The 13,097-nt window shown below is 47.1% G+C and overlaps 1 long non-coding RNA gene across 2 annotated transcripts in view; it reads left to right on the top strand.

Moving 5' to 3' along the window:
- LOC138267384 (uncharacterized) overlaps positions 1–13,097 on the top strand; it is a 115,793-nt gene that overhangs the window by 48,754 nt on the left and 53,942 nt on the right. The gene's annotated exons all lie outside the window — the stretch shown is intronic.

The following is a 13,097-nucleotide window of genomic DNA, read 5'->3' as shown; positions in this document are numbered from 1 at the left end:
TTTGGCTAAAAAAACACGTTTTCCTTACATTTCGGTGACAGAAAGTTCTGGAATCTGAGAGGAGCCACAAATTTCCTTCCACCCAGCGTTCCCCCAAGTCTCCCGATAAAAATGATACCTCACTTGTGTGGGTAGGCCTAGCACCCGCGACAGGTAATGGCCCAAAACACAATGTGGACACATCACATTTTTTCATAGAAAACAGTGCCTACCTGTGGATTTTGGCCTCTAGCTCAGCCGGCCCAGGGGGGGCAGAAATGGCCTAAAATAAATTTGTCCCCCACCACCCCCCAAACCTCCCCCCGCGAGCGACCCTTGCCTACGGGGTCGCTCCCCCTGCGTGACATAGGTGGCAAAAAAAAAATCCCCGGTGCCTAGTGGTTTCTGCCCCCTTGGGGGCAGATTGACCTAAAATCGGCCAATCTGCCCCCAAGGGGGGCAGAAATGGTCTAAATACAATTTGCCCCCCAGAGGAGCGACCCTTGCCTAATGGGTCGCTCCCCATCTCTAAAAAAAACAAACAAATAAAAAAAAGAACACACAAAAAAAATTTGCCCTGGCACCTAGAGGTTTCTGCCCACACTAGGGGCAGATCGGAATAATAACAATAGGCCGATCTGCCCCCGGGGGAGCAGAAATGGCCTAAAATAAATTTGCCCACCACCCCCCAACCCCCCTGCAAGCGACCTTTGCCCATGGGGTCGCTCCCCCTGCGTGACATTGGCACCAACAAAAAAAATCCCCGGTGCCTAGTGGTTTCTTTCCCCTTGGGTGCAGATTGACCTAAAATCGGACAATCTGCCCCCAAGGGGGGCAGAAATGGTCTAAATACAATTTTCCCCCCAAGGGGAGCGACCCTTGCCTAATGGGTCGCTCCCCATCTCTAAAAAACGAAAAAAATAAAAAAGAAAAACACAAAAAACTATTTGCCCTGGCGCCTAGAGGTTTCTGCCCCCCGGGGGCAGATCAGCCTAATAACAATAGGCCGATCTGCCCCCGGGGGGCAGACATGGCCTAAAATAAATTTGCCCCCTCACCCCCCAACCCCCCCCCACCCTGGGAGCGACCCTTGCCTACGGGGTCGCTCCCCCTGGCTGACATTGGCGCCAAAAAAAAAAATCCCCAGTGCCTAGTGGTTTCTGCCCCCTTGGGGGCAGATTGACCTAAAATCGGCCAATCGCTCCCCATCTCTAAAAAAACAAACAAACAAAAAAAAAACACAAAAAAAAAAATTGCCCTGGCGCCTAGAGGTTTCTGCCCCCCCGGGGCCGGATCGGCCTAATAACAATAGGCCGATCTGCCCCCAGGGGGGGAAGAAATAGCCTAAAATAAATTTGCCCCCCCAACCCCCCCCGGGAGTGACCCTTGCCTACGGGGTGGCTCCCCCTCCGTGACATTGGCGCCCCCAAAAAAATCCCTGGTGCCTAGTGGTTTCTGCCCTCTTGGGGGCAGATTGACCTAAATTCGACCAATCTACCCCCAAGGGGGGCAGAAATGGTCTAAATACAATTTGCCCCCCAGAGGAGCGACCCTTGCCTAATGGGTCGCTCCCCATCTCTAAAAAAAGAAACAAACAAAAAAAAAAAACACACAAAAAAAATTTGCCCTGGCGCCTACAGGTTGGGCACTGCAGGGGCCCCCGTAAGAGGGCCCCACTTAGAATTTAAGTGTCTGCTTAGCGACACTGAAAGTCACGACGGGTGCTACTGCACCCGTCGCACCCCTTCCACTCCGCCGGCTCCATTCGGAGCCGGCTTCCTCGTGGAAGGGTGTTTCCCGCTGGGCTGGCGGGCGGCCTTTTGGCGGTCGCCCGCCAGCCCAGTGGGAAACCCAGAAGGACCGCTGCGGTTTTTTGACCGCGGTACGGTCTTCTGGCGGTTCCCGCTTGGCGGGCGGCTCCCGCCGCCCGCCAAGCTTGGAATCACCCCCATAATTCCCACACCAACAGCCAAACATGCATGAGTCCTACCCTTACTACTATTATCTCTAGTGTAACTCATGATCTGTAAAGAATCAGAAGGCAGTTTTATACAAAGCAAACAATCAACTTGAGGATGATATAAAAACTTTTTTTATTTTTTAATGCAAATTCTCTCTTTTTTTTCAGCAAGTATTTAATGCGTTTCACTCACTCCAGGATCCTTTTGTCAAATCAGGTTTAGCAGCTTGTCGTAATCGGTTTTTCAGATTTAATTCAGGTTATCAGTGTCACATCCTGTAATTTATCAGTCTCTTTTCTCAGCTTTTCAGCTTTTATTCAATTTCAATTTAAATTTTTTAACACAGTCTCTTTCTAATGTTGAATTCAGGTGCCGTAGTATTGACCTTGAACCTCTCTATCAAAACAAAACGCCAAGAATTCTTGTTACCATTCAGCTGATGTTGCCAATGCCCATTCAGGAACTGCATACCTTCTGTTTGCAACACTTTTTCTTTTCAGTTTGCGGTCACCCTGTAGCTCTCATTTACTGAGATCTTCTTTCCTGGTTGTATCAACTTCTTCCTCTATTGTGTCATTAGGGATCACTTTCTCCCCTGCAGCTTGTGTCTCCGGCCAGTTATCTCCTTTAAGCATTTTCTTTCTGCTTGGTATTTCAGGACGTTGAACAGCACCCTCCTCTTGTGCTATGGTGTTTTCTCTTGATGGACCTGCAAGCGGCTCAGGAGGAGTCAGAACACCTTGACCTCCTTCTGCCTCACTTCCTTCGCCTTCAGGGTCTGTTATGGACTCAACTTCAAACCCGTATCCGTCTGCTTCTGGGAGAACCTCTCTTTGTCTCGGTTCCCCTGCTGCCTCAGCTGAGATAGACTCACTGTCACCTCTCTGGAAGTCGTTTACTGTTTGAGTGACTAAGCCCTCCTCAGCTGGCTCTCCTTCAGTCTCAGTTCCCCTTTTATTTCTCTCCGGCCCTGAGACTTCCTTCTCTGCAGCTGTTGTTTTGGACAATTCAAGTTCCTCATCAGTTGGACACGTCACCTTCTTTGTGTGACTGGCATGTATCCAATTTGGAAGACCTGCACATTTCACAGCTGTGGTAGTTGTCAGTATTACTTGATATGGCCCCTTCCAATGTGGCTCCAGACACAACTTCCTCACGTGTTTCTTGACAACAACCCAATCACCGGCTCTCAGGGTGTGAGCTGGATCACTTATCGGTGGCAATGTTGTAGCCTCCACCTGGTGAGAGAAAGATCGGACCACGTCAGCCAGACCCTTGCAGTAGTCCAACACAATATCATCTGTGATATTTACAAGAGCATTTGCAGGCACTGCGGGCAATCTTATAGCTCGACCCATAAGAATTACATGAGAAGACAGTCCTGTTTTCTTGTCAGGTGTGTTTCTTATTGACATCAGCACTAAGGGCAATGCATCCGGCCATTTCAAATTGGTAGCTGCGCACATTTTTGCCATTCTCGACTTCCAGGTTCCATTCATTTGTTCCACTAGTCCTGATGCTTCAGGGCGATAGCTCCAATGCAACTTCTGTTCAATGTTCAATGCGGCACACAAAAGCTTAATCACCTCATTGTCGAAGTGTCTGCCCCTATCTGATTCTAAAGAGATCGGAAACCCGGAACGTGGTATAAGTTCCCTAAGCAGCAGTTTCGCTACTGTGAGGCTGTCATTTCTACGTGTAGGGTAAGCTTCAATCCAGTGACTGAAAACACACACAATCACCAATACATATCTCAGCCCTCCACACACAGGCATCTCAATAAAATCCATCTGCATCCTGCTAAACGGACCTCCAGCTCTCCCTATGTGGCTCAAATTCACCACAGTCCCTTTCCCCGCATTCATCTGCTGACTGATGATGCACCTGTGACAGATAACCTCTGAATTTCGGATTGAACCAATCAATTTTGAACAACCTGATCATTGCGTCTCTCCCAACATGTGCTTGACCATGGTAAAACCTTGCAAACTGTGACAAAAGACTGTTTGGCAAAACCATTTTCCCCTCCTCTGAGACCCACAAGTCATCAGATCTCTGTACACATTGCATTCTCTGCCAGGAGCGTTTCTCCTCTTTACTGGCACGTCCCTGCAAGGATTTGAACTTATCTAAAGTGTCAACTACTCTTAATGCATATGCTGCGCATGTTGCATTTTCAGTTTCAGGTAACAATTCCCACTGATCTCGAAATGATAAGCAGTTCAATGCACAAAACCTTGCTACTTGATCTGCATATCCATTTCCCATTGACACAAAGGGGGTCATTCTGACCCCGGCCGGCGGCGGAAGCCGGCGGCCTGGCTGGGACCGCCAGAATACCGCTGTGCGATCAAAAGACCACCGCGGGTATTCTGGGTTTCCCGCTGGGCTGGCGGGCGACCGCCAGAAGGCCGCCCGCCAGCCCAGCGGGAAACATCCTTCCATGAGGATGCCGGCTCCGAATGGAGCCGGCGGAGTGGAAGGGGTGCGACGGGTGCAGTTGCACCCGTCGCGATTTTCAGTGTCTGCATGGCAGACACTGAAAATCTTTGTGGGGCCCTGTTACGGGGGCCCCTGCAGTGCCCATGCCATTGGCACTGCAGGGGCCCCCAGGGGCCCTACGACACCCCATACCGCCATTCTGTTCCTGGCGGCCAAAACCACCAGGAACAGGATGGCAGTATGGGGGTCGGAATCCCATGGAGGATTCCCCAGGGCAGCGGTCAGAATGCCCATGGGAGCACCGCCAGCCTGTTGGCGGTGCTCCCGCGGTCGTTGGCCCTGGCGGATTTTACCGCCAGGGTCAGAATGACCCCCAAAGTCTTGTGACTTAACATGGGCATTGCATTTCACCACAGCAATTTCAAGAGGTAACTGAATCGCGTGCAACAAATCCTTAATTTTCTCGCCATTTTTCACTGGTGAACGAGAAGAGGTCATGAAACCCCTCTGGGACTATAATTGGCCAAAATCATGTACAATTCCAAATCCGTATCTGCTGTCAGTATAGATAGTGACTTTCAGGTTTTCAGCTGCGTGGCATGCCCAAGTGAGAGCAAATAATTCTGCCACTTGTGCGGGGTATATTCTTTCGAGCCAGGAAGCTTCTAAGATACCGGTGATTGTACACACGGCATATCCAGCTCTCAGTACTCCTACTCCGTCTCTCAGGCATGAGCCATCAACAAACATAATGTAATCATTTTACTCTAATTGGGTATCCTTAATATCAGGTCTCGGTTTGGTGCACAGATCTGTTACCTCAAGGCAATCATGTTAGACTTCCGCAGCATCATCAATGTTCACATTTTCAATAGGAAGCAAAGTTGCCGGGTTCAATACAGTGCATCTTTTGAGGGAAACATTTGGTGACCCCAGTATAATTGTCTCGTACTTTGTAAGCCTTGCATTTGTCATGTGTTGTGTCTTGGTTCGGGTCAACAGGATTTCAACTGAATGAGGGACCATTACTGTTAGGGGATGTCCCATCACTATACCTTCACACTGAGTGAGGCTTTAACCAAATGCTGCAACTGCACGCAAACAACCTGGTAAGGCTGCTGCGACTGGGTCCAAAGTAGCTGAAAAATGTGCTACTGGGCGGTTTGCACCTCCATGGACCTGTGTCAGGACAGACAAAGAACAAGCGTCACGTTCATGACAAAACAGTACAAATGGCTTTGTGTAATCAGGCATACCTAAAGCTGGCGCCCTGCACATACTTTCCCTCAGTTCCATGAATGCCTTAATCTCTTTCTCGGACATGGTTATAGCACCCGGGCCATCCTAAATTTCCTTAACCGTCAACCTCACTAAAGGTTTAGAGATAATCGAGAAGTTGGGGATCCCCTGAAGACAGTAGCCCACCATTCCCAGAAACTTCCTGACATCTCTCTTTGTTGTCGGGGGATTAATCTGTAGTATGGCTGTCATTCTTTCTTTGGATATTCTTCTAGATCCCTTCTCAATCAGGTGACCCAAGTACTTCACCTCTTTCTGACAGTATTGCAGCTTCTTTGGGGACACTTTATGTCCATTCTTTCCCAAATGATTCAGTACGGCAATTGTGTCATACCTGCAGTCATCTTTTGTTCTAGTGACTCCAAATCCTTCTTCAATATCTGATTGAAGATGGAAGGTGACTCAGAAAACCCTTAAGGAAATCTGCACCAACTGTAAACCTTGTCCAGGAATTTGAAACTGAAAAGAAATTGGCTGTCTTCATGAAGAGGCACTGAAAAGAATGCTTGTGACAGATCCACAACTGTGAACCACTCTGCATCACACGGAACCTGAAACATAATCACTGCCGCATTTGGCACTATTGGGCAACATTTTACCACAATCTCATTTATTTTCCTCAGGTCTTGAACAATTCGAACCTTCCCACAAGGCTTTTTCAGACCCATTATTGATGAATTACACGGGCTGCTCAATACTTCTTTCAGAACCCCTTGCTTCACAAAGCCCGCAATTATTTGCGTCACTTGTATAAGGACATCCTGTGCCCTGTGGTGTTGCGGTACCTGGGGAAACACTGCATTTGGCTTTACCTCTACGTTGACCGGTTCTACTCCTTTTATTAGCCCCACTTCTTTTCCTGTCAGGTCCCACACTTTTTCTGTCACTGTTCCCTGCAAATCAGCTGGTAAGTTGTTCACTGTGAGCATTGGGAATAAGGTTATCAAGAGTATTCCTCATTTACCATCTCCGTCTCTAATTCAGAGATCTGAACATCATCCCCTTCATCATCACTGTTTGTTTGCATCTCAATCCCTTCATTAGAACAGGTAATTGAACACCTCGTTTTGCACAGTAAGTCTCTTCCCAGTAGGGATACAGGACTCAAATCACAGACTACAAATTTATGTAATCCCTGGAAGTTACCAATTTCAACTTGGACTGGATCTGTAATCGGATTTGTAAGGAACTGATTTGCTTCTCCTACCACCCTTATAGTACGCCCGAAAGCTGCAATTTCGGAACCTCTGCACTTCTGACTGTAGAGCGTGTAGCCCCTGTGTCAACCAGGAATAAAATCTTATGTCCCATCACCTATCCCTCTACATAGGGACCCCTCTGATCTACCTCTAGGGATGCTGCAAGCCTGCACTCCTCACTGTCTGAACAATCATCAGACCATTCATCGTTTATTCCATCCTCACCACGCAATGGGAAATGTTGTACTGTGTTATTTTGACTCATTGTTTGACCTGTGACCTGTTGAGGAAGCATCACCTGTTGCTGTCCCTTTGGAGCCAATGGTATCTGCATTTGCTGTCTAGGTACCATGGGAATCTGCTGTTGTACTTGTTGCACTTGTGCTGGTTGAACACGCGGCATTTGTATCTGCTGCATGGGCTGTAACTCCTGCATCTGAACCATGTTATTCTGGAAGTTCTGATTTTGTCCTCTCACTTTTGGACCCCTCACATTTTGAAATGTACAGACATCATTGCTTTGTTGAACAACACCATCCTGCACCACCATTGGACATTCCTGCTTCCAGTGCCCCGCGCCCCTGCACACGTGACATGGCGACACCTTTTTCATCCCCTGCACATCATTTTGAACCATAACGGTATTAATATCCGGACCCCTGTTCACAAAACCTACACGACCTCGTCCTCTTGATTGCGCCTGAAACATTCCATTTTCCTGCGGTTGCTGCTGTACCATCTGCTGGATTCCATTTCCCTGCATCCCTGCCTGTGCTGCCTTAATCTGTATCACCATCACCATCACTTTCTCCTTCAACCTTCTCTGTTTCAGCTCAATCTCATCACTACAGTATTTCGCATACTGCAACACCTCATCAATCGGCTTCGCTTGCCAACAGATCAAATGATTCTTAATCATCTGACTAATCTCCGGTCTCAGCCCTTCAATAAATCTGAACACAAGGTGATTCATGTTTCATGTCTTTCATGATTCATATCTTTCGGTTCTATGACCTCAGTGCCACTATAGTGTTTGAACGCCTTTAACAACCTCTCATAGTAAGCATGGATCGACTCTTTGGCCTCCTGTGAGGTTCGATCAATTTTCTTCCAATCTGTAACTTTCGGCAACACCTTCTGCTTCAGAAACTCAATCACTTTATGATAATACTTCATCACTTCTTCAGACGGTGCTCCAGTAACCTTATCCCTTGCTGGCTCCTCTGTCAGCCAGTCCACACCTCTCTTGCACTCAAGCCATAAGTCAGGTGGAACTATGATCTCAAACAGGGTATTCAAGTCTTCCCAAAGACATTTCGCAAGCTTCACAAACCTGTCTGTCTGTTGATACCACTCTATCGGCTTCTCCCTCAACCTGGGATAATCATTTGTGAACGAGAGGATGTCACCTCTAGACCACTGTACATGGACTAAAACTCCTCCAGCTGTTTCTCTCATTGGTAACATCTTTATTGTTCCTGTGTCTGATGTGGTTTTAGCCTGCTTTGGTTCCGGACCATCACCTTTCTCTTTATCTCTCTTCTTTGCCCATCTGCCTTCCCACTTTTCTAATGCTCCCCAAATCTGAGCACTCTGCAGTATCTCTTTAAGATGTGCCTTCATTCCGGTAGATCTCATGTGTTCAAAGTCTTTAGGCTCAAAGTCCAACCTATAGCTCCTCTTCAAATGGTTAGTACTTTCTATTTCTTTGCCGTATTTCTCTGCCAGGTTTGCCAACCTCTGATGTACCTTGCTCACTTCTCTGGTTATCTTGGGGAACACGTACCTCAACTCTGCTTCTGGGAATGACTCTAATCTGTTCACTCCCATTGTCCCTTCTACTAGTTCTGTGGCTTCTACACCCAGTCTCACAAAATTCAGGTATTCGTCTTTCTCTGACCTCTCTGTGGTCACTGCAGTAGTCTGCGGAGTTTTGAGCTTGTCTAACCATTCGTTCAATTGTTGCGCTGTCAAGCCTTGCAACAAAATATTTCCAGATTGCACCATGGGTGTCTGTGTCGTATTTGTACTCATTACCTGTGGGGTTAGCGTACCTAACCCTACTTACCTCATCGTCTCTAAAGGAACCCCAATCGACTACAGTCTAACAAGGATCTAGTCCTTTCAGCTGACTGACTTCCCTGTGTCATTCACTGCAGGTTTCCAGTAGACCCTCCTCTTATCGCCTCCTGGGTCATTACTCCCTGGTCACATACGCCAGGCTTATCTTGCGCATACAGCGGTTCTGGTGGACCAACAGTAATTGGCAATGATATAGAAGCTGATGACTGTCCAAGTCCCAAACCCTGTGGAGCATTAACTCCCATTGCTCGATTTATCATGGGTGCTGTAGCCACTGACTGTGATCCTACAACAGAAGTGTAACTTGGAACCACCTGTTGCTGCAGCTGGGGCAGCAATTGTGGAGTTGGCTCAATCTGCAATTAAAACTGCACACACAGACACTGCAGTGGCAGGTCTGAGACATGATTACAGAGCTACTTATGTGGGTGACACAACCAGTGCTGCAGGCCCACTAGTAGCATTTGAATTACAGGCCGTGGGCACCTCCAGTGCACTGTACTAGGGACTTACTAATAAATCAAACATGCCAATCATGGATAAGCCAATTACATACACATTTTGTAAAGGAGCACTTGCACTTTAGCACTGGTTAGCAGTGGTAAAGTGCTCAGAGTAACAAAACAAGCAAAATCGGAGTCCAGCACACATCAACAACCTGGGAAACAGAGGCAAAAAGTTAAGGGAGACCACACCAAGGACGAAAAGTCTAACAATACCAAATAAAGAGGTGGTGGCAGAGCCCCATGTTTTCATGAATTAGTAGTATGACTAGACTTTTTTCTCTACGTCAGGAAAATGGTAGCCTGCAGACTCATCTTAAGTAAAGTTCTGCTGTTGCAAGATCCCCAGATTCTTGTGCTGACATTACATGTTTGTGTCAAGTGCTTGTATGTGCAGTGAGTGTTACATAGGTTTATGGTATTGAGACTGCCTCTGAAGACAGTATGAGTACTGGGCATTTGGCATCCATTTTGTATGTCCTCCTGGTTCAACATGGCACAAGATGGAGAATAGATATCCCTTCCCCAGACAGTGGAAGTGTATTGACTGCATTCCAGAGACTTGGGGAGGGGACTAAGACATTGTAGTGAAGGAGCATGGAGACAGGGCCTCTCTTAAAAATGTAATGAGGGCCGTGTTAGAAAAAGGATGCTGATTAAACCTTCCTAAGCTCTGCCATTTGGCGACGTTTGAGGCTGCAGTTTCAAGGGGAGGGTATTTATAAATATAGCCTGTCCTTTAATTTGCCTCTGATTCTTGCTTCAGGAAGGCTCATGTCAGGCAGGTTCAAAACTCTCACATAATATTGTGCCTGTTTGGGATTCGCTTGGTAGGGGCCAGCATCATTGCAACCTGCTGTTTCATCACCTTGTACAAAGGCTGTGTCTGAGGAACAGCCAAAAATGACAGCACACATAGAAGAAGTAAAATTCCATGGATGAATGTTTATGTGCAGGAACCTCCAACTTCCTGCATATAAACAATCACACCCCTCAACGCAGACACCATTGCACTATGGTACAAGGATGCTTGCGTTGATGTAGGCTGGTTAATTTAGCGCCAGTGCAGAGGGAAACGCAGGGGTGTGCAGTATTCTTGTAAATATGGTACTTCCCTGCATTTCAGAACGGGTGCAGCGCAGGGCTGCTAATTTTGGCACGGCAGCATGCTGCGCCAGTTTCTTGCATGTCTGGCCCATGGAGTCTTACAGGAGGAGAAGCCCAGTATGTTCCCAGTTTGGGAATGACAGCAAACTTGTATGCGGAGGAGTCCTCTAGTTTCCTGCAGTGTTTTTTGTGAGGAACTGCACCAAGATTCTTAAAAGTGCCGGGCATTGTGTGTGAGTGGCAGTCCATAGTTCCAGGAGCTATGGAGTGGCAGTCTATAGCTCCTGGAGGCTGTAGCCGTTGAAAACACCCATATGATCTTGAGCGTCCTGGAAGCTGCACCTACCATTCCAGTACACAGTCCGCACTAACGATCGAGAGGCCATTATTTACGAAAACAAGACCCATGGGTAAGCCTCCGTGCTGAAATCTACAGCCATCAAGTTCAAAAACGTGTCCTCCACAGCTACCAATACAAGTTGAGAGCCACCGCTGCAGAAGAAGGCCGCTGCATGTGCCTGTCCGGCAGTAGCCACACTGTAACAAGAATACAGTTAAACATGAGGCCCAAAACAATGAGGGCAATGAAGAAGCATACTGATGCCTTCAATACAAACTTGAGATTTTTACCATAAACTTAGGAAGGTGAAAGTAAACTGATCTGTTGTGCATCTCTAAGGGTTGGGGGTGTTCTGAGTGAACTGTAACTAATCAGTGCCTTGTCCCATTTTACCCTCCAGGGTATACAGACGCTGAGGAACTTTTAGAGGAAGGATACCCATATGTGTGTAGTGCCTCACAGAAGATCACAAACCAAATTAGAATTTTGTGTCTGAACCCCCTCATTTCGATGTGAAGTATTAGATTATGCTGTGTAACTAAATAACTTTCTTTTAACCCAAAGATAAGCATTGGGATGGATCATTTGTTGTTGTGTATGTTGGTTGACTGTTCAGTTCTGAGCTCTTGCCTCTCACACTACCTCCCTGAGAAACCTTTGACAATTTGTCCTTGCTAGACTGAAAGCCAAGTGAAGAATGTGTGTACTAGGCCCAGTTTCCTGTGCCATAGTATGACAGACCTCAGAACACTAGTGCATATTATGGGTGGGCGGTGAACATCCCGCTCTTGGTGTGTGCAGAATTGTTACCACTCAGCACCCTGCTTAGAGTGTGGAGTTCTGAAAATCTCTGCACAGCTGAGTTTTTTCCCCGTTTGCACTCACCAACGTTAAGATAGCGAGCGAGGAAAATCACCACCTCCCAGCGAGATTTCTCAACACGGGCGGTCGAGGATGATCGCTACCGGTTTCCTTGAGAAATCTTCCGTTCGCGTTGAGGAAGTTGCTGTTCGAGAAGAAAATCTACTGGAGTGGCAGAAAAGAAGCAGCACCCTCTTGTGCTGCATGTGGTGCAGCTCACACTGATTTTTCAGTGTAGGACAAACATCAGGCCCTAAAAATCAGGGCAAACAGCATGACCTAATGCACTCTGCTACTTGCGGAGCTCCGCGTAGTATGGCAGAGTTTTTTGGTCACTTCAGCCCTAGTGCAAATGACTTCATCCATCCCTGTTGGTGTTCAGTAACCCTGGTGTGCTCTGTGACCTTTCCAAAGTAGTCCAACAGCCAGGTAGAAGGCAAAAGTGAGTAAAGCTTACCTACCATTAAGCATTAATTGATGCAATATTGCTGAGCTTATGGATGGGCAGTGACTAAGAGTGCACTAGATATTGGGCTGTCAAAGAAGGTGCCCACTTTGGTTTGGCCTCAAAAGTTGTAGCAACAGGATGGAAGGGGCAGACATTTTGAAATGTAATTAACGGAAGACATGTAAACTTACTGCATTAAATCAAACGAAAATGACAATGTATTAAAAAATTCTGTTTCTTCCCAATCGGACCTGTGTAGAAATTGGATTATTATTTGGGGTGGGCGACTACTCAAGGACTCCAATCTTGACGTCGACAACCGACCCAGCTTGATACTGTGCGTCACACCACAATGCAGGTTCTCGCAAGCCCCAGGGGCAGAACTTGCATCACAAGCTCCCATCGATGGTCCATGACTTCGCTGCACGATGCATCTTGGTGCAGGACCTCAAAGGTTTCTCAATGCCAGCCAGTGCAACTCAACGCAAGGACTTCTCATAGCTGCACAACCAGGATTTAAGGTACTCTTGTTCACCGGGCTTAATTGGGTCCCAGTGGCCAGGACTATCACAGTGAGCCTGAACTTGTGACTTTGGCCTGGTCCAGCACGGCAAGATAACCACAGTTGGCATGTTGTGCTTTTTGGTGCAATAATTACTGAAATCTTTACAATTGCATATCTCTTTTTCTACTAATTTGATTCTTGTTGTATTTATTGAAACGTACTCTATATTTCTAATTTGGTGCGTGATTTTCTTGTGTTGTATTACTGTTTGAGGTGCTGCATAAATACTTTACACATTGCCTCTAAATTAAAGCCTGACTGCTCTGTGCCAACCTACCAGACGGTTGAGCAGAGGATAATTTGGGGGTTGC

The sequence above is a fragment of the Pleurodeles waltl genome, chromosome 12 (genome assembly GCF_031143425.1).
Source record: "Pleurodeles waltl isolate 20211129_DDA chromosome 12, aPleWal1.hap1.20221129, whole genome shotgun sequence".
NCBI classification, from domain to species: domain Eukaryota; kingdom Metazoa; phylum Chordata; class Amphibia; order Caudata; family Salamandridae; genus Pleurodeles; species Pleurodeles waltl.
This window is presented reverse-complemented; position numbering and strand designations above follow the sequence as displayed.